Source organism: Podarcis pityusensis (assembly GCF_964106645.2).
Source record: "Podarcis pityusensis genome assembly, chromosome: 10".
NCBI classification, from domain to species: domain Eukaryota; kingdom Metazoa; phylum Chordata; class Lepidosauria; order Squamata; family Lacertidae; genus Podarcis; species Podarcis pityusensis.
In genome coordinates, this window is record NC_138035.1 from 4,281,108 (window position 1) to 4,299,418 (window position 18,311).

Here is an 18,311-nt window from a genome sequence, read left to right on the forward strand (position 1 = left end):
GGAAGGGAAAGGGAAAAGATTTGACGTTCCTGGACGACCCCGAGGGGGAACGTCAGACAGTAAGGTTCCGCAACCTCCCTGGCCACTTTCCGAAAGGGGAGAATCGGGGGAGAAAAGGATAGAGCTAAAATGTTCCTGGCCGACCCCGAGAGGGAACATCGGAAATGAAAGAAGGAAAGTCTGGCTGTCATGGAGATGTTCCTATTCCACCCCCCTCCCAATGTATTTACTTCAAACCATACTCACGTTCGAAGATGTCCCCTGCGGATCTCAGGATCCTTTCCCCTTAGCCGGCTTGACCTCGCCTTTGCTTCCCCTGGTTGGGCTTTTGGTGACGATTGATTACCGCCCGCAAAGAGGAGGCAGGGAGAGGAAGAAGGATCCCTGGGCTAAGGTTGCCCAGTGGCGCCTGATCCCCTCTATCTCCCTCCTCACCTCTGCAGGAGAACCAAGTGTCCCTTCGTGGTCGCCAACTGTTAACGGAAAAATCTGAGGGCTCCCTTGGACAAAAAGTAAAGACACCAACCAGAGTAAATTGAAGCAAATCAGCAGCCTGTAGGCTTGGTCTTTATTGAAGAAAGACTGTCGCGACAGGGTGCTCCCCTCACTTGCAGGTGAGAGGAAAGACCCAGAAAGATGGTGTGCAAGACCTTATAAAAACTTTTGAAATTCCCATCCTCCAGGTCAAGCCCACCCCCAGAAATATCATGCATACATTACAGAAGGGGTTGACATCATGCATACATTACAGAAAGGAGGGGTTGAGGGAGGAGTTGTGGTGGTAACCTGAGTGTCCTGGAGTGTCTTCCAGGAGACAAAGGGGAGTTTGCAGTTTCCTGCCCCCAGAGGGAAGATCTGATTATTGTCCTTTATTCCAGTCCGTGCTGAATCCACTATCATATGCAAGTTCTTTGTCATTTTGATTGTCTTCTGTCTGGGATTATAAAGGCTGACATAGCAACTGGGCAGGGCTCCTGTGGATGTGCTGGTATGCTGAAGGGATTATGGCTGACCAGAACCAAGCCACCCCCCTTTGATAGTCCTTGTCACATGGAGTAAAATAAAATGGAACAGTGCAAATCCGATGTATGGTTGATTTTCTATGAATTTATAACAGAAATGGGGCGTATGTAGTGTGTGTGTGTGTGAAGTTTGTGCAAACAGAATGATTGGCGTGGGGGGTTCCTGCTACACCGGAAAAATCCGAGGGCTCCCTTGGACAAAAAAAGACACCAACCAGGATAACTTGGAGCAAAACAGCAGCCTGTAGGCTTGGCCTTTATTGAACTGTTGCAACAGGGCATTCCCCTCACTCGCAGGAGAGAGGAAAGACCCTGAAAGATGGTCTGCAAGACCTTATAAAAACTTTTGAAATTCCCATCCTCCAGGTCAAGCCCACCCCCAGAAACATCATGCATACACTACAGAAAGGAGGGGTTGACATCATGCATACATTACAGAAGGGGTTGACATCATGCATACATTACAGAAAGGAGGGGTTGAGGGAGGAGTTGTGGTGGTAACCTGAGTGTCCTGTCACCTGGCTGGTTCCTCCTTTCCCCCTGCCCATGAGTCACTTCCAGGAGACAAAGGGGAGTTTGCAGTTTCCTGCCCCCAGAGGGAAGATCTGATTATTGTCCTTTGTTTCAGTCCATGCTGAATCCACTACCATATGCAAGTTCTTTGTGATTTTGATTGTCTTCTGTCTGGGATTATCAGGGTTGACATAGCAACTGGGCAGGGCTCCTGTGGATGTGCTGGGATGGTGAAGGGATTATGACTGACCAGAACCAAGCCCCCCTTTGATAGTCCATGTCATATGGAGTAAAATAAAAATGGAACAGTGCAAATCCGATGTATGGTTGATTTTCTATGAATTTATTACAGAAATGTGGCGTATGTAGTGTGTGAGTGTGAGTGTGTGTGAAGTTTGTGCAAACAGAATGATTGGGGTGGGGGGGTTCCTGCTACAGTTCCCCCCTTCGGAGATAAGATTGCAAAGGTGGCTACTTTGCAATCCTTTTCTCCGCACAATTTATGGTGGTAAATATTAACCTGCTATTCTCCGTCCCAGATGCGTGTGTCCATGTGAACCTGAAAGGGACTTGGATATCATGCTTCTTAAGGATATTTGCATAGAAATATAATGGTGTAACAGTGCACATAGTTAGACATAGGATATCACGTAAAATTAATATTTTGTTGCTCAGTTACTTGTGCTATTCTAGCACTTTGGAAGAAATATTTTCTCAGTAGTGGTCTATGCTTTACATTTAGCAGGAAGGTCCACTAATGACTGAAAAGTGCAGTTTGCTTTCCCCCCCGCCATTTTTGTGTTCTCAGGTGTCAAGGTAGCTCTTCTGTGGTCTCACATCGGCATGGTGTCACAGTAGTGGCAATCCCTGGTGAATCCACTTAGGGCTTTCATATTTACCATGTTGCCTGGCACCCACCACAGCTGGCACAGGTTTTGGACACGTCCTGAGAGAAATGTCTTTGCCTTGGCCAAAATCCATGGGATTTTTTTATTATTATAGGCTCTGGTCTTGCAGTCATGGGAAGTTGCTCACTTGCACTTTAAGGACCAAAAAGCTAATTGCAGCCTGGATACACTTGCCCAATTCAAACTGAGTCCAATTTGAATTTATGTGGCCATGGTTCTCAACCTTTCAAACCAGTCTGTTAAAGGAAAACCGTTCTTAAAAGGGCACTTTGTCCAAATAAGTCAATTTAACTCCATAAGGGATCATTCCTGCTAAACCAAAGCATATGCACCTTCATGTATCTTAGCTTCTCTTTGGTAAAGTGAGTTTTAGCACATTTTAAAATGGGTAGGGAAGTTGGCAGAGTGGCAGGTGGAACAACGAAATGTGGTTATAAATTTATCTAATTCTAAACATTGGACTACATAATAGCCTGATCTGTTAAAAGGCATAAAATGTATGAGAATCCTCCACTGGGGTGTAAGGAATAAGACATTAAACATAAAAACAATTACACACAAAAATAGCCCCCCTTTTGTGGAAATAACACACTGTCAGACACATTTCAACATTCCTACGTAATAACACATAATACAAAACAAACTAATTAAATATCAGTTGCATATTTTGACACAATTGTGATCTTTTACGCATGTATCTTTTGAATCCTGGAGCACAGAGGCTTGAGGTTCAAGTGAAAAAATGTCCTTGTAATTCAACTCCTCCCCCCTTTGTCAGCCCCACTCCCCCATCAGTCTATAGCCTTTGAAAGAGATAGCTGTGGGCACTTTGAAAACTCTGGTGTCTGTTGTTGCTGGTCTTGTGATGGCGAAGAACTGAGTTGAGGGGTTGTTGCTGCTTTTCATCATTGCACATCTGTATAGGTGATATCCTGTAAGGGGCAGGGTTTTGGGGGCTTAAAGACAGAGTTAGGAAAAGGAGGGGGCAAAAGGCAAAAAGGATGTCCTTCGGTTTCTGTTGGAAGCTGCAAATAATAAAAATCTTAGCGAATTAAGCATTTCATTCATTCCAATATTATTATCACATTTTCATATAATTACTGTTATTATCTGCCAAGTTCGTTTGCTTTCCTTCACTTTGGAGAGAAAGAGAACTGTAAAAAAATACAAGGTTAAAATAATAATGAAACACACACACACACACTGACTTATGAGGAACAAAAAATAAATAAATGCTAAGACACACAATTTTAAGAAATCTGAAGTAACAATGAAAATAAAAGAGTGTTTCTTGATGTGACAACATCGGCTAGAATGTTAGCAAAATACTGGAAAATGACTTAATACCAAGGGAAAAAAATGAATGGCAGTTTAAAGTTGTTCAAGTACCTTGCACTAGCCAAAATGACAGAATTAATAAGAGATGCTCAGGCCAAAGGTAAACAAGTACCATTCCACAAACAATGTTTGGTTGTGCTTCGATTAACTTCATAGATATCATGGAGAAACGGATTAAATAAATGAAAACAGATTATTTGTAACTTAAAAAGTGTCAAAGCCACAAAGAGATGGAAGTCACTAATATAGCAGGGATTCAGACTTGTTTCACAGAACAGAAAGAAAGTTGCTGTGGGAGGGGAAAAAAGGGACAAACACTTTGTTATCGGGGTTCACATATCCTGTTAAAAGGGAAAATTATTTCATGTGAGAAGCCTGTCAGGAAATGCTGTTCCTAAAATTCCCATTGAGGGGGGGAATGCTTTGATATTTACCTGTGAAAAGAATTTGGCATGTTAAGATTTGGAACCTGGAAAGCTCTTGACTTTTGATGGGCTAGTTTGTTTGTTTTTTTGTTGTTTTTTTTTGTTTTTAACCCTTTTGTCTTACGTAACCCCTGGAGCAAAGACACATTAAGGGTGATTTCCCTCAATGGTTCCAAGTTTTCTTTTACATAAGGAAATTTGGATAAGTTTCTCCCTGTAGCTTCTCGAAACCTCCTCTCTCCCCTTACAGTTCCCCCCTTCTCCTTCCTCTCTCTCTCTCTCTCTCTCTCTCTTCTTTAGCTGATCTAGCCTCTGTGCATGTGCAGAGTTCATGTGTCAGCAAACCTTTTATACTATTGGAAATGTTGACTCTTTTGGCTAAATTACGATTTGAATAAGGGAAGGGTAAGGAGTAGATTTTTTAAAAATAGGGTTAGATTTTAAAACAAAAAAGAGAAACTCAGCGATTCAAGTATTCACCAAAGCTAGCAATTGCAGCCCAAGCAAAAGGGACTGCTTCCTTTATGTATAGGAAAGGGCTAATATCCCTCTGGCCATTCGCGGAACAATGCCACGCCCTTATATATGGGAAAAATGGCCAGAGGGTCAGAATTCATAGGATTTTTTTTTTTAATATATATTTTATTCAGGATTTTCTTGTTTTACAGAAGTGTAGTGCCTCGTATTTTTTTTTTTCATGTAACATTTTTACAAATCCGTTTCATTTGTTGAGGCATTAGGGGGAGAAGAAAAGAAAAAAGAAAAAAGAGAGGGGGGGTGGAGGGAGGGAGGATGGATAGGGGTGGGGTCGGGTGGCGGTGTTTCTATTATGTTTAATGTATGTAGAGTTTGGTGTCAGCGTTGCTTGTGTTGTTCACTTGTGTTCCTTTGGTGGTGAGAGAGGTTGGGGTTGGCCTAGGGTGTGATTGTTTGCTTGTGATTGGCTGTGGTGATCTTTGTTTTCATGTGTGGGTGAGGTGGGTGGGTGTTTTGGATCAGGTTAGCCATATTGATTTGTATGCTGTTGGTGGATTATTGTCACTGTCCTGTTGGGCTGTGTATGTGATAAAGGGGAGCCATACCGGGGTGAAGGCGTCTTCTTCTGTTTGTCCCCGTGTCAGTTTCAGTTTGTTAGTTCATTTTTCTAGTAGGGCTGTTTCCCATACTATTTGGTACCATTGGTCCATGCTTACTCCTGACAGGTCTCTCCAGTGTCTGGTTATGGTGTTTCTGGCTGCTGAGAGCAGGTGGGTTATGAGTTCTTTGTGGTGTAAATGGGCATTGTTGTCTTGGAAGATGTTTAGTAGGGCCAATTCTGGGGTGATGTCTATTACTTGCATAGTTATTTTACATATTTCTTGTATGGCTGTTGTCCAGAATAGTTGGATTTTGGGACACTCCCACCACATGTGGAGGTATGTGCCTGTGGAGGTGCACCCTCTCCAGCATTTTGGTGAGGTTCCTGGGTGTATTAGCGCTAGTTTCCTTGGTGTTAGGTACCACCTGTAGGTGAGTTTCAGTGTGAGTTCTTTTCTTTTCGTTGATATGGATTTAAAGGGGGGTTTAGACCACATTCTGGTCCATTGAGTGGGGTTAATCTCATAGCCTATGTCATTCTCCCATTGTTTTTTGATTGCGTCTAGGGGATTTGCGGGATTTTGGAGTAGTATTTTGTATATTGCGGATACCGTCCCTTTACCGTTTCCCTTTGTTGTTAGGAGGAGGTTTTCGAAGGTTGTCAGGGGCCTAGTTGCTGCTGATTTTACTGTTGGGTTGTTTAAGAGGGCATGTAGTTGGTGTTGTGTTAACCAGGGCATTTGGGTGTCTTCTAGTTTGTCTTGTATTTCTTGTGTTGACAAGGGTTTGTTATTTTTATAAAAGTCTATTAGGCGATATAAGCCTTTGGTTCGCCAGGTTTTTATCTTGAGGTTTTGTGCTGCATGGTGGAATAATGGGTGGTACGCCAGGGGGATTAGTGGGGATGGGGTTGGGGATAGTTTGCCTATTTGTGTTTTCCATGCTTTGAGCATGGTCTGTGTGTACCTGTTAAGTGTTGTGGGAATTTTCTTTAGTTTGTTTGGGAGGAGTGGGTATGTTGTGGTGCAGGTGTTTTCAATTGTGTCCCTCTCTAGGTGTACCCATTGTTTTGTCTCATCTTCTAGTATATATGGGATTATATGGCGTATTTGGTTGGCATTGTAATATGTTTCTATGTTGGGGATTCCCCATCCTCCTTCTGAGGTGGGGAGGTGCAGATATTTGGGGCTTATTCTTGGTTTTTTATGTGAGAAGATGAAAGAGTGTAGTTTTCTCTGCCAACTGCGAAGTTGGGTTGAGGGGATCCAGATTGGGAGGGTTTGGAATAGGTAGGTTAGTTTTGGGAGTGTGATCATTTTGATCAGGGCTATTTTGTCTGAGAGAGTGAAGTTAATGTTGTTCCATCTCTTTAGGTCTTTGTTAATTTGTCGCCACAGGGGCTTGTAGTTGTGGAGGTACAATTTATTGAGGTTTCTGGTTATTTGTACCCCTAGGTATCTGAACTTGGTGTAGCAAAGTTTTATTTTGGTGACCTTCGTGAGTTCTTTTTGGGTGTGAGGAGGGGTGTTGAAGCACATAGCTTCTGACTTTGTAAAATTTACCTGTAGGCCCGACACCATTGCAAATGTGTTGAGTTCTCTGATTAGGGAGGTTGCTGTGCTTATGGGGTCTGGTGTTGTGACCATTAGGTCATCTGCAAAGAGCCCTAATTTACAGGTTCTGCCTTTTATTTCCACTCCCTTGATGTCTGTGGCTGCTCGGATGTGGATTGCTAGGGGTTCCAGAGCCAGGATAAATAAGAAGGGAGACAGTGGGCATCCTTGTTTCGTGCCTCTTTGGATAGCTATAGTGTTAGAATCCATATTGTTAGTTCTGCATTTTGCTGAGGCTTGGGAGTATATTTGTTTGAGGGTTTGTAGGAAGTTGGGGCCAAATTTCATGTTAGTTAGTACTGCTAGTATGTATTTCCACTCCAAGCAATCAAAGGCTTTGAGGATGTCTAGGGACATAATTGTCAATGGGAGTTTGGTTGCCTTGCTGTGTTCGATCAGGTTCAGTAGTTTCCTGATGGGGTCTGTTATATTGCGGCCAGGGACAAAGCCAGTCTGGTCTGGGGCTATTAACTTGTGTAGGAAGATTTTTAGGCGGTTGGCCAAGATTGATGTGAATATCTTGTAGTCTTGGTTTATTAATGAGATTGGGCGGTATGATTCTACTTTGAGGCTGTCTTTTAGTGGTTTTGGGATGCAGACTATTCTGGAGTGGGTCCAGGTTTTGGGGATGGGGCCCCCTTTTATGATGTCGTTGAATAGGTGGGTCATGTAGGGCATCAAGGGTTCTTTGAATTTCTTATAGAATTCTGCTGTGAAGCCGTCTGGGCCTGGGGCTTTGTGTGGTTTCAGGTTTTTGAGGACCGCATCTATTTCCTCTGGGGTGATAGGGCTGTCCATGAATTCCTGTTCCTCATCAGTTAGGGTAGGCATGTTTAGTCCTGCTAGAAATGTTCTGATTTCCTTCTCTGGTGGGTTATGGGAGGTGTATAGGTTGGAGTAGAATTCTGCAAATTCTGAGGTTATTTCTTCGGGGGAGAATGTTATGTTGCCGTCTTTTTTGGTGATGCAGTGTATTCTTGTTTTGAGTGCTTTTTTCCTACATCTATTTGCTAGTAATCTGGAGTTTTTCCCTCCATATTCGTAGAAATGTTGTTTAGAGTATAGAATGTTGATCATTGTTTTGTTAATTTCTAGGGAGTCTAGTTCTCTCCTTTTTTGTTCTATAAGTTTGAGGAGTTTTTTAGATCCTGTTTGTTTGTAGCGTGATGAGAGGGCTATGATGTCTTGTTCTGTTTTGCTAATTTTTGAGGAGGTTTGTTTTTTAAGGAATGTTTTCTCTTTTATGCAAGCTCCTCTGGTGACCGCTTTCATTGCGTCCCATAGGAGGGGGGTTGTTATATTGTTTACATCGTTTTCTTTGAAGTAGTTTTGGAGGGTTTTTGTGAGACTCTCTCTAATTTGTTTGTTTGTAGTTAGGATGGGACTGAAGGACCATGATGGGGTGGTTTGTGTTCCTTCTCCTATTTTAACAATGACTTCTACTGGGGCGTGGTCTGTGATTTTAATGTTACCTATGTTTGTTGATTCTACTGAGGGGATCAGACCCTGTGTGAGTAGAATGCTGTCCAGTCTGGACACTGTATCATGGCGTCCCGATTGGAATGTATGGCTGATGTCTCCTGGGTTTTGCTCACCCCAAATGTCGTAGAGACCCCTGTTTTTTAGCATTTTTAGTAACTTGTAAGAGTTCCTGGTTGTTGGGGGTTTCCTTCAGAGGAAGGTTGCCCATGGGGTTGTGGGGTGGATATCTTTCAGAGATATACCTTTCATATTCAGATTGAGGTCCCCTCCTAGGATTGCTTCCCCTTCAGAGAAGGAGAGGAATTTGTTTAGTGTCTTCTGGAAGAATTCCAATTGTTTCGTGTTTGGGGCATATATGGAGCCGATTGTCAGTTTGATTTTGCCATCTAGTGTCCCTTTAGCGAAAATGAATCTGCCTTTTTTGTCCTTGAGGACTGTTGTGGCAGTGAAGTTCAGGTCTCTACTGAGTATTATGGCTACCCCACGAGCTTTCCCTGAGCCTCGTGCGACCCACTGTTGACTGAAGCGGGGGTCGCTCAGGAGTTTGCTGCCTTTGGGTGGGTTGTGTATTTCTTGTAGGAAAGTGATGTGTGGTTTCATGGTGTTTATGTATGAGGTGATGCGTTTCCTTTTGATGGGGTTTCCCAGCCCCCTCACGTTTAATGTAATTGCTTTTAGGTTAGCCATCTTGCTTATCTATTATGTGGGGCGATTCCCTGCCAACCCGTTCGGGTTGTCTTGTGTCTCTCTCTTCGTGTTGTTTAAAGGACCAGTGGGGTTGCGCTGACCTAGGGTGTGGTGGGTGGGGGGCTAATGGGATTAGAGTAAGATTTGGGTTAAAGAGTAGGGGGTAAGTTGTAGCGAGTTTCCTATATGTAGTCATATAGGTGTTTGTTTGGGGTATTTTAGGCCATCTGGCATTTAGCCAGTTGGTCCTAGGTCTCAGCTGGTGTGGAAGGCCGTGTTGAAGGACAGGCCATCCCCCCTGTTGTTTGCGATAGGGGGTGATCAGTGAGACAGTGTGAAGTGACTTTGTAACGTCGCTGTCAGGTATAAGGTTCATAAGCAATGTTGCCAATGTTATGAGCAACATTGTTGGTGTGTTGGGGTGGGGATGTGGGTGTTGGTACGCTCTGGTGCCACCATAGTGCTGGTTGGGTATCAGATTTTAGCCTGATTGTGGGTTGTGTTATTAAGGTTGGAGGAGTTGTTTTTCCCTAGTATGGAGTGTTGAAGGTGTGGGTGATGGGGAATGTGGTTGAGGTCGTCTGGACTGGTGTTGGGGTGGGGATTCCTGTGGGGGTGCGGGGCTGGGGGGGGTGTTGATGGTGTTAACTAAATCTATGGTTTTTTGGGGGGGAGGGGGAAAAGGGGGGGGGAATCACCAGTCCTTCAGTTTGTGGTTTTTCCTGGTTGCTTCATTCAGCTGGGGTTGTTGTTGTTGTTGTAGGGTTGTCCATCTGCGATGAATTGGTTTGGTTAATCTTGGTCTGGTTTCTTGTGTCGTATGGCCGGCGGGACGGTTCTGAGCATGATGCTTGCCTGTATTGGTTTTTGTTGTTGTGCCGCTTCTGTTGTTTCTTTTTCTTCTGTACCGTTGTCCAGTTGTTTGCTGTTGTTTCCTCGTGGTTGGGGCTGTCACTTGGTGGGTTTGTCGGTTGCCATTCCGGTGGGAGGTCGAGTTCAAGGTTCTTTAGTAGTTGCAGGGCCTCAGGTATGTTGGTAGCCATGTGTTGCGTTGTATTGGTTGTTACAATGAGGCGGAAGGGGAAGCCCCATCGGTATTTGATCCCTGCTTGTTGGAGACGCTGGGTGCATGGGCGCAGGCTTTTCCTCCGGTTTAGGGTATCCTGAGATAGGTCCTGTAAGGCCAGAATAGGGGTCTCTCCCTATCGAAGGTTGGTTGAGTTTTTGAGGTGGTGCCATACCTCTTCCTTCTTTTTGTAGCGTGTGAAGCATACAATGATGTCTCTGGGGGGGGGGGCGCTGGGTTTTGGCATAGGTTTTAGGGCTCTGTGAGCCCTCTCCAAGTCATCTGCCTCAAGTTTCAGGCTTGGGATTGTGCTTTTCAGCCAGCGTATAATTAGGTCTGCTGGGCTTTTCTCCTCTGTTTTTTCAGGAAAGTTGCGGAAGCGGATGTTACAACGTCTATTGCGGTCTTCAAGGTCGGCTTGCTTAATTTTCATCTCTCTGTGTTCTGCTTCCATTTGGTTTACCAGTTCGTCCAGTTTCTTGTTCACACGTGCATTCTCTTCCCGGTATTGCTCTATTATTCTTTCTTGCATTTGGTTCTTGTTCTCTAGAGCTTCCACTTTGGAGGTTAGATTGTTGATTAGTACCTGCATGGGAGCCATTGTGGCCTTCAGTGTTTCTTCTAATCATGCTTCTAATCTTGCTTCCATTTCCCTCAGATCTCGTTTCGTTATTGGGTGGTCATCATCTTGAAGGGGAGTTACCGTCTTAGCATTGTTTGCCATCTCCCTGGTTGGTGTCGTCTTGGTCTCCCTGATTTTGGTTTGAGGTTGGCTTGGCGTCCTCTTGGGGTAGGGCGTGTGGTGGTTAGGAGTTGTGGCAGTGGTGATTCCTGGGTATTGTTGGGTTGCTGAGCTGATCAGGCTTTGTTGGTTGGTGGCTTCTACAGAGCGTTTGGATTAGGTGGTCATTTGTGTCACTTCTAGTCTGTGTTTTAAGAACTTCTTTAGGGCTTCTGTAGATGCCTCAGCGGTGCCGCCGAGGCGGGGGGGCAGGTAAGCAGAGATGGGTAGACTAACGGACAGACAGTTCATATAAAGGGAGGGGGGTTAGCAGGTTGAGATGCAAGAGATTAGAGGGGTGGGGCCAGGGGAAATATGTGTTAGGAGGGGGTTGTATATGCCCAAAAGGGGTATTGGGGTCCAGTTAAGGTGGAAGTTGGGGTTGGGAGTGCGCTCAGAAACAGAGACAGACAAATAGGCTATATGTAAAGGGTGGAGGGAGAAGAAAGGGAAGAAGAAGAAAGAAAGAAGAAGGGGGGAGGCGGGGGGAGGGGAGATTGGAGTAAAAGAGAAGGGAGAGGGAGAGACAAAAAGAGAGTTGAAAGAGAGAGGAGAGATAGTACAGTAATATCAGCGGTAAAGATTCAAATAAAGGGTGGCTGCAGCAGCAGTGGACCCTCTTTTAAAAAGAAAAGAGATAAAAGTAGGTATATGGGGGGGGAGGGATAAAATATATATATATATATATATATATATATATATATATATATATATGAGGGGGAGGGGGAGGAAGGGGTTAAAAAAAGGAAGGGGGTTAAAAAAAAAGGGAAGGGGGGAAAAAAAGGTAGTTTCTCCTTTGTTATGCAGCTTCTCTGTGTTTCCCGGTGGGGCTCAGCCACGTGTTGTTTTTTCGGAGCCTTTTTTGCCTTCCCCTGCTCACCTACCTCTCCTCTGCTTTTTTAAGGGGGGAGGGAGGGGGAGGAAGGGGTTAAAAAAAAGGAAGGGGGTTAAAAAAAAAGGGAAGGAAAAAAAAGGTAGTTTCTCCTTTGTTATGCGGCTTCTCTGTGTTCCCGGTGGGGCTCAGCCACCTGTTGTTTTTTCGGAGCCTTTTTTGCCTTCCCGTGCTCACGTACCTCTCCTCTGCTTTCTCCTTGGCAGAGATGGGGGCGGCAGCGGTAAGTTTGGGGCTCCTTTTTCTTTCTTTTTCTTCCTCTCTCCCCCTTTCTTTCTCCCTCTTTGCGTTAGCTCCACTGTCCTCCTGGTTTTGGAGCTCCTCTCTGCTGTTGGGGGGTGGTGGTCGGGTGCCTTTCCGGCTCAATCTCAGTCATGGGGTGTGTGTGTGTTTTGGCTCCTTTGATAGATGCCTGGGCACCCCCGATTCCTCTCCGCTGGCGGTGCTGGCGGCAGCAGTCCTGGGAGCCCGGGGGTGGCCAGACAGAGCCTTTTACTCTGGCTGGCTTCAGGAGCTCTTTTCTGCTGTTGCAGCCGCCATGCTGCCTCGCCGGAAGTCTTCATAGGATTTTTTTAACATTCTCAGTCATTTCAGCCTTACCATTTGCAGACAATTTTTTTAAAAATTTTTTTCCCCCTGCCCTTTATTTACACGAATGGTCAAGGCGTATATGTATTTGTATGTGCTGAAACTTTGAATTGACTTTGAAGTCTGATCTTTAAATAGTAGACAAAATGATAAACACTGTAATCACTCAAATGCTTGATATTACTAGTTGTGCTTCAAAAACATCACGGCTTCACCTCTCACCTTTTAAAACTAAAGAGTAAAGCTAGGCTGAATTTCGACTCCATCACGACACCAGAATTTAACAATTACCCTCCAATGCTTGCAGACACATGTCCTTCCACACAGCCACAAATTGGGAGAGTTGAAGGGGACCCTGGGGTCATCTAGTCCAGTGTTTCCCAACCTTTTTTGGGCAAAGGCACACTTGTTTGATGAAAAAAATCTCGAGGCACACCACCATTACAGCCCCGTGACGTCAGCGCGCAGCGTCACGCCGGGAGGGACGCACGAAAGTGTAACTTTCAATTTTTTTCCCTCCCCCTTGCCGGGGAACCTCCAAGCTTTGGGGGTGGGGGGGAGGAGGCAGCAAAGCGAGGGACTGAGGGACTCCTCCAACGACAAGGGTTGGGGAAGAAGAGAAAGGGCTATTCCGCTCCAGTCACGGGAGGGGAATATGTACTGGCCCAACTGGTGTGCGGTCTTCGGAAAGCGGGGTGCGGGAAGGAAGCCTAGGCTCGGGGTCCACCGACCTCGGCGGAGAAAGGCAACAACCGGAGCCGATGACGAGCCGGCGCGTGCGTGCAGCGGCTGGCCTCGAGCTCGGGAAGCTGCGCGCGGCGATGTTGACGCGGGGCGCGCGAGAGCTTGGGGGCGGGGCGGGAGAGAGAGAGAAAGAGTTGGCAGCACCAGGCGCTGTTACTTATTGTGCTGCGGACGCTGCCAGCAACTGCGGTGGTTGTGCGGCGGCCGCCGCCGCAGAACGTCCTCGTCAGTCAGCTGAGCTGCCTGGCGGCGTAGGGAGCCGAGGGGCGGGGCTTCCTTTCTGAAGGAGCTGAGGGTGGGGGTCCTCCGGCGCCTTTGGCGAAACGGCGCCGGCCCAGAGCGCTTCTAGGAGGCTGCCTTTGTGCGCGACGTAAAGCCCTCTTTCCCTCCCTCCAGCCCCGTGTCACATGTGGAAAAGGGGGCTGGATCCAGTGACGCAACTCGGAAAACTGTTAGGGAAGCCAGAGCAGGAAAGTGAGTGGGAGGCGGCGTCGCCGCTTTAACCCACGTTTCCTTTTTGAAAGAGAAACCAGTGTTTCCCAACCTTTTTTGGACTCGCCCGCCTCCCTCCAGGCAACATCTCGCGGCACACTAGTGTGCCGCGGAACACCGGTTGGGAAACACTGATCTAGTCCAACCCTCCAAAATATAGGGTTCACAGCAAGATTTCACAGCAAGATTTGTACTAACAAAGAGACATACACATTTAAGTACAGATTTACAGCTGGGAAAGGAAACATCTATGCTCCTATCATGTACTAAGGAAGAGGAAAATAAAAGTACCCAACTTTACACAGAACCCTTTTAGCAGATCTTGAGATAGTTTGAGTGAGTTTGCTTCCTTAGACTAACGAATGCAAGTTCCTATAGAAATATTTAAAGGAAGATTGAAGTGAACAGATTTGTTTTCCCCCCCTTAACTTGCAGAGGAATAGTAAGCCTAATTTAGATTATTATTATTATTATTATTATTATTATTATTATTATTTTAATAACTGCACATTGGAAAGTGAGATGCAGGGTGACTTTAGGAAAGATTGCCCCCCTCCCCTTTTTGCAGTTTCCTTTAAAGGAAGCTTACTTGGGAGTAAATTTACCTGGCACAGAAGTAAGAAGGGGAAAAAAACTGAAAGAGGCAGAATGAAACAAGGGGGGGCATTTTCTAACAAAAGAGGCCAGGAAGTCTTATAGAGACTGATATCAGGAGCCTTACAATAACTCTTCTGTCCAACCAAATCAAAGTTAAAACTGGACTCACATATTTTTCTTAGAATGAACACCATACTTTCATAGGCATATGCTTAATGAAATACATACACTGCATTTTAGCTTGAGAGAGCAATTGGCTCAACTAGGCTTTTGCAGCAGAAACATTAGGTTAACTTCACATTCCAAAATAGACTGGAACACAGGTGTAATCACAAACTCAAAAGTTACAACAAAACATCATTTACCATTAGACTTAAAATCACCCTCCTCACTTAAATTAGAGGAAGGAGGTGGGGTAATCCCCCTTTCAGAACACAAGTAGCACGTATACAGGATTTTACCACTTGGGAGGAAAACTCTCTTTTAGAGCCTCTCTCAAATAACAAACATTTGCACACTCCATTCTCCATTTTGTCTTGTTTAAGATTGATAAGGCCCAACATGGCTTCCTTAGATTTAAAATTTTGAAGCAAGCTTGCAATTTAAAACTATGTGCATTTAAGAACAGTCTGTGGATGCCAAGGCCAATGTAAATACAAACCCTTGAAATATTTCTAAATCTTTGAGTACATCTCTTATTCATTCCATTTTTTATTTTTTTTTAAGAGAAACTAAGATCTCTAATGCGTGGGCTCTCAGGCTGGGCTGTTATTATATCTACTACCTTCTGAGCACCATTAAGTTTACGGTTTCATGTTCTAGCTTTAGGTTATAGTTTAACAATACAAATTTGACCATTTTTGCCCCTTTATTTTATTTTATTTTTTCCAATTGGAGATGACAAGCTGGAGGGGCATATTAGAATCCTCTCTGGGGCAAAAAGGCTTCATGGAAGCTTTGTTGCCAGGAAGAGTCCAGCTAGGGTGTTTAGTGAGCTCCCATTCTCTCATATGTTATTATTGGGGGGTTTTTTGTTGGTTTTTTTTCGTTAACAAAACACAGAAAGAGTGGACACACCCACACAAGGGAGGAGGGGCAATGGGAAAGAAAGGGGGGACAGAAAAAAGATCCTTTCAGTACTTGAAGTATCCTTGACTAACACAATTCCTACTTATCTATAAACAACGAATTAATTTCTGGAAATCTCAAACCTGAACCTGAAACAAAACCACGGGTCTCTCTGCCCGGAAACTCAAACCACGGGTCCCTCTGCCCGAAAACTCAAACCATGGGTCCCTCTGCCCGGAAACTCAAACCACGGGTCCCTCTGCCCGGAAAATCAAACCACGGGTCCCTCTGCCCGGAAAATCAAACCACGGGTCCCTCTGCCCGGAATTCCATTATCTCAGCGCTGTTTACAAGACTAATCCTAGTGTGGGGCCCCAATTTGTGAACCTCCCGCTCTACCCTCCACAACAGCCTCCTGCCTAGCCTTTTGGACTAAGTTCGGGCTCCCTACTGAACGCCTGCGTAGTGCAATGCCAGATCGGGGTCCGAGAAGAACCAAAGTTTGAAGGGGAGCAAACGACCTTGCGTTCTCACATACCCGGGTCATCCCTAACAAAGGTCACCAGGCAGGAGGGGCGGCTTCGTTTGCATAGTTAGGGTAGGTGGAGAGTAAGAGAATACTTGAAAGACGCCTCTGGACGACTCCGAGAGAGGGACGTCAGAGAAAAACAGTAAAAGAGCCACGCTTTCCCGGACTCAATTCCAAGACGGAAAACGGGGGAGAAAAGGAGAGAGAGATTAAGACGTTCCTGGACGACTCCGAGAGGTAACGTCGGAAAACAGTAAAAGTACCACAATTTCCCGGCCACGTTCCGAAAAAGAAATTGGGGGAGAAAAGGGAAAGTTTTAGACGTTCCTGGACGACTCCGAGAGGTAACGTCAGACAGTAAAGTTCCGCGATCTCCCTGGCCACTTTCCGAGGGGGAGAATCGGGGGAGAAAAGGAGAGAGTTTTAGGACGTCCCGGCCAACTCCGAGGGGTAACGTCAGAAATGAAAGAAGGAAAGTCTGGCTGTTGTGGAGATGTTCCTTTTCCACCCCCCTCCCAATGTATTTACTTCAAACCATACTCACATTCGAAGATGTCCCCCACGGATCCCGGGATCCTTTTCTTTTTAGCCGGCTTGACCTTGCCTTTGCTTCCCCTGGTTGAGCTTTTGGTGATGATTGATTACCGCCCGCAAAGAGGAGGCAGGGAGAGGAAGAAGGATCCCTGGGCTAAGGTTGCCCAGTGGCGCCCAATCCCCTCTATCTCCCTCCTCACCTTCACAGGAGAACTAAGTGTCCCTGAGCATGGTCGCCAAACTGTTACCGGAAAAATCCGAGGGCTCCCTTGGACAAAAACAAAGACACCAACCAGGATAACTTGGAGCAAAACAGCAGCCTGTAGGCTTGGCCTTTATTGAACTGTTGCAACAGGGTGTTCCCCTCACTTGCAGGAGAGAGGAAAGACCCAGAAAGATGGTGTGCCAGACCTTATAAAAACTTTTGAAATTCCCATCCTCTAGGTCAAGCCCACCCCCAGAAACATCATGCATACATTACAGAAGGGGTTGACATCATGCATACATTACAGAAAGGAGGGGTTGAGGGAGGAGTTGTGGTGGTAACCTGAGTGTCCTGTCACCTGGCTTTCCCCCTGCCCATGAGTCACTTCCAGGAGACAAAGGGGAGTTGGCAGTTTCCTGCCCCCAGAGGGAAGATCTGATCATTGTCCTTTGTTTCAGTCCATGCTGAATCCACTCCCATATGCAAGTTCTTTGTGATTTTGATTGTCTTCTGTCTGGGATCATCAGGGTTGGCATAGCAACTGGACAGGGCTCCTGTGGATGTGCTGGGATGGTGAAGGGATTATGGCTGACCAGAACCAAGTCACCCCCCTTTGATAGTCCTTGTCATATGGAGTAAAATAAAAATGGAACAGTGCAAATCCGATGTATGGTTGATTTTTCTATGAATTTATAACAGAAATGTGGCGTATGTAATGTGTGAGTGAGTGTGTGTGTGAAGTTTGCACAAACAGAATGATTGGGGTGGGGGGGTTCCTGCTACAGGGGAGAGCGGGGGTCCCAGCGCTGCATGGCGAGAGGGGGAAGTCAGGGCGCGGAGGGTCACAGGAGGGCGGCAGCTCTGCTCTTCCTTTGCATGGATGCACTGCTGGCCCCTTGGGGAGGGGTCTGGGGTCCAGGAGTGGGGAAATGCATGCAGAGAAACCCCATTCGGATGTATGGATCAGTCCCCTTGTATAACAGAGGTTGTCTGCGGATGGAAACATTCGGACATGAAATATGCCCTGGTCCCTGAAACCTCACTGGTGCAAGGAAGGAAGGAAGGAAGGAAGGGAGGAAGGAAGGAAGGAAGGAAGGAAGGAAGGCAGAGAAGCGAAAGCGCTTCCTCTTGCAGGGCAGAGTACAACCTGTGGAACTGCCTCCCACAAGAGCCAGGGAGGCCACCAATCAAGGTGGCGTTAAAAGAGGAGGAGGCCAATTCGTGGAGGAGGAGGAGGAGAGGGCGATGGGGGAATCCTCTGCCCTGTCTCCCGCATAGGAGGCAGCCCTATGGTCTGATCCTGCAGGCCTCATTTTCTCCTCCAGTGCTTAGTGTTGGGATGCATCCAAGGAATCCGTGTGCGGGGCGATCTCCAGTCCTTGGATCAGCATGAAACTGCGACCCGAGCTTCAACAGCCTTCAGTAGCTGGGCACGCACACTCAGCAGAGTAAACGCACAACAGAAGTGGCTGGAGAGGCATATGTGAGCAGATTTACAAGCAGTTTATTCAGTACACATCAGGACAAAGGAATCATGTCTGCTCTCCTTCATGTCCAAAGCAAGACAGCATAAGCAAAAGCTATACAGTGGTACCTCGGTTAAGTACTTAATTTGATCTGGAGGTCCGTTCTTAACCTGAAACTGTTCTTAACCTGAAGCACCACTTTAGCTAATGGGGCCTCCTGCCACTGCGCTGCTGGAGCACAATTTCTGTTCTCATCCTGAAGCAAAGTACCTAACCCGAGGTAA

At 45.9% G+C, this 18,311-nt stretch overlaps 1 protein-coding gene and 2 long non-coding RNA genes across 3 annotated transcripts in view; 1 reads left to right on the forward strand and 2 right to left on the reverse strand.

The window, feature by feature from the left end:
• The window catches only part of LOC308486304 (uncharacterized protein), a 174,763-nt gene that overhangs the window by 137,378 nt on the left and 19,074 nt on the right, over positions 1–18,311 (reverse strand). The gene's annotated exons all lie outside the window — the stretch shown is intronic.
• Positions 26–17,225, forward strand: LOC308486530. The gene is made up of 2 exons (XR_013991131.1): positions 26–462; positions 16,585–17,225. It is a non-coding gene; the product is annotated as an uncharacterized lncRNA (long non-coding RNA).
• On the reverse strand, positions 11,714–14,023 carry LOC308486940. Its single transcript, XR_013991397.1, has 2 exons — positions 11,982–14,023; positions 11,714–11,792 (listed from the first exon to the last, which is right to left on the reverse strand). It is a non-coding gene; the product is annotated as an uncharacterized lncRNA (long non-coding RNA).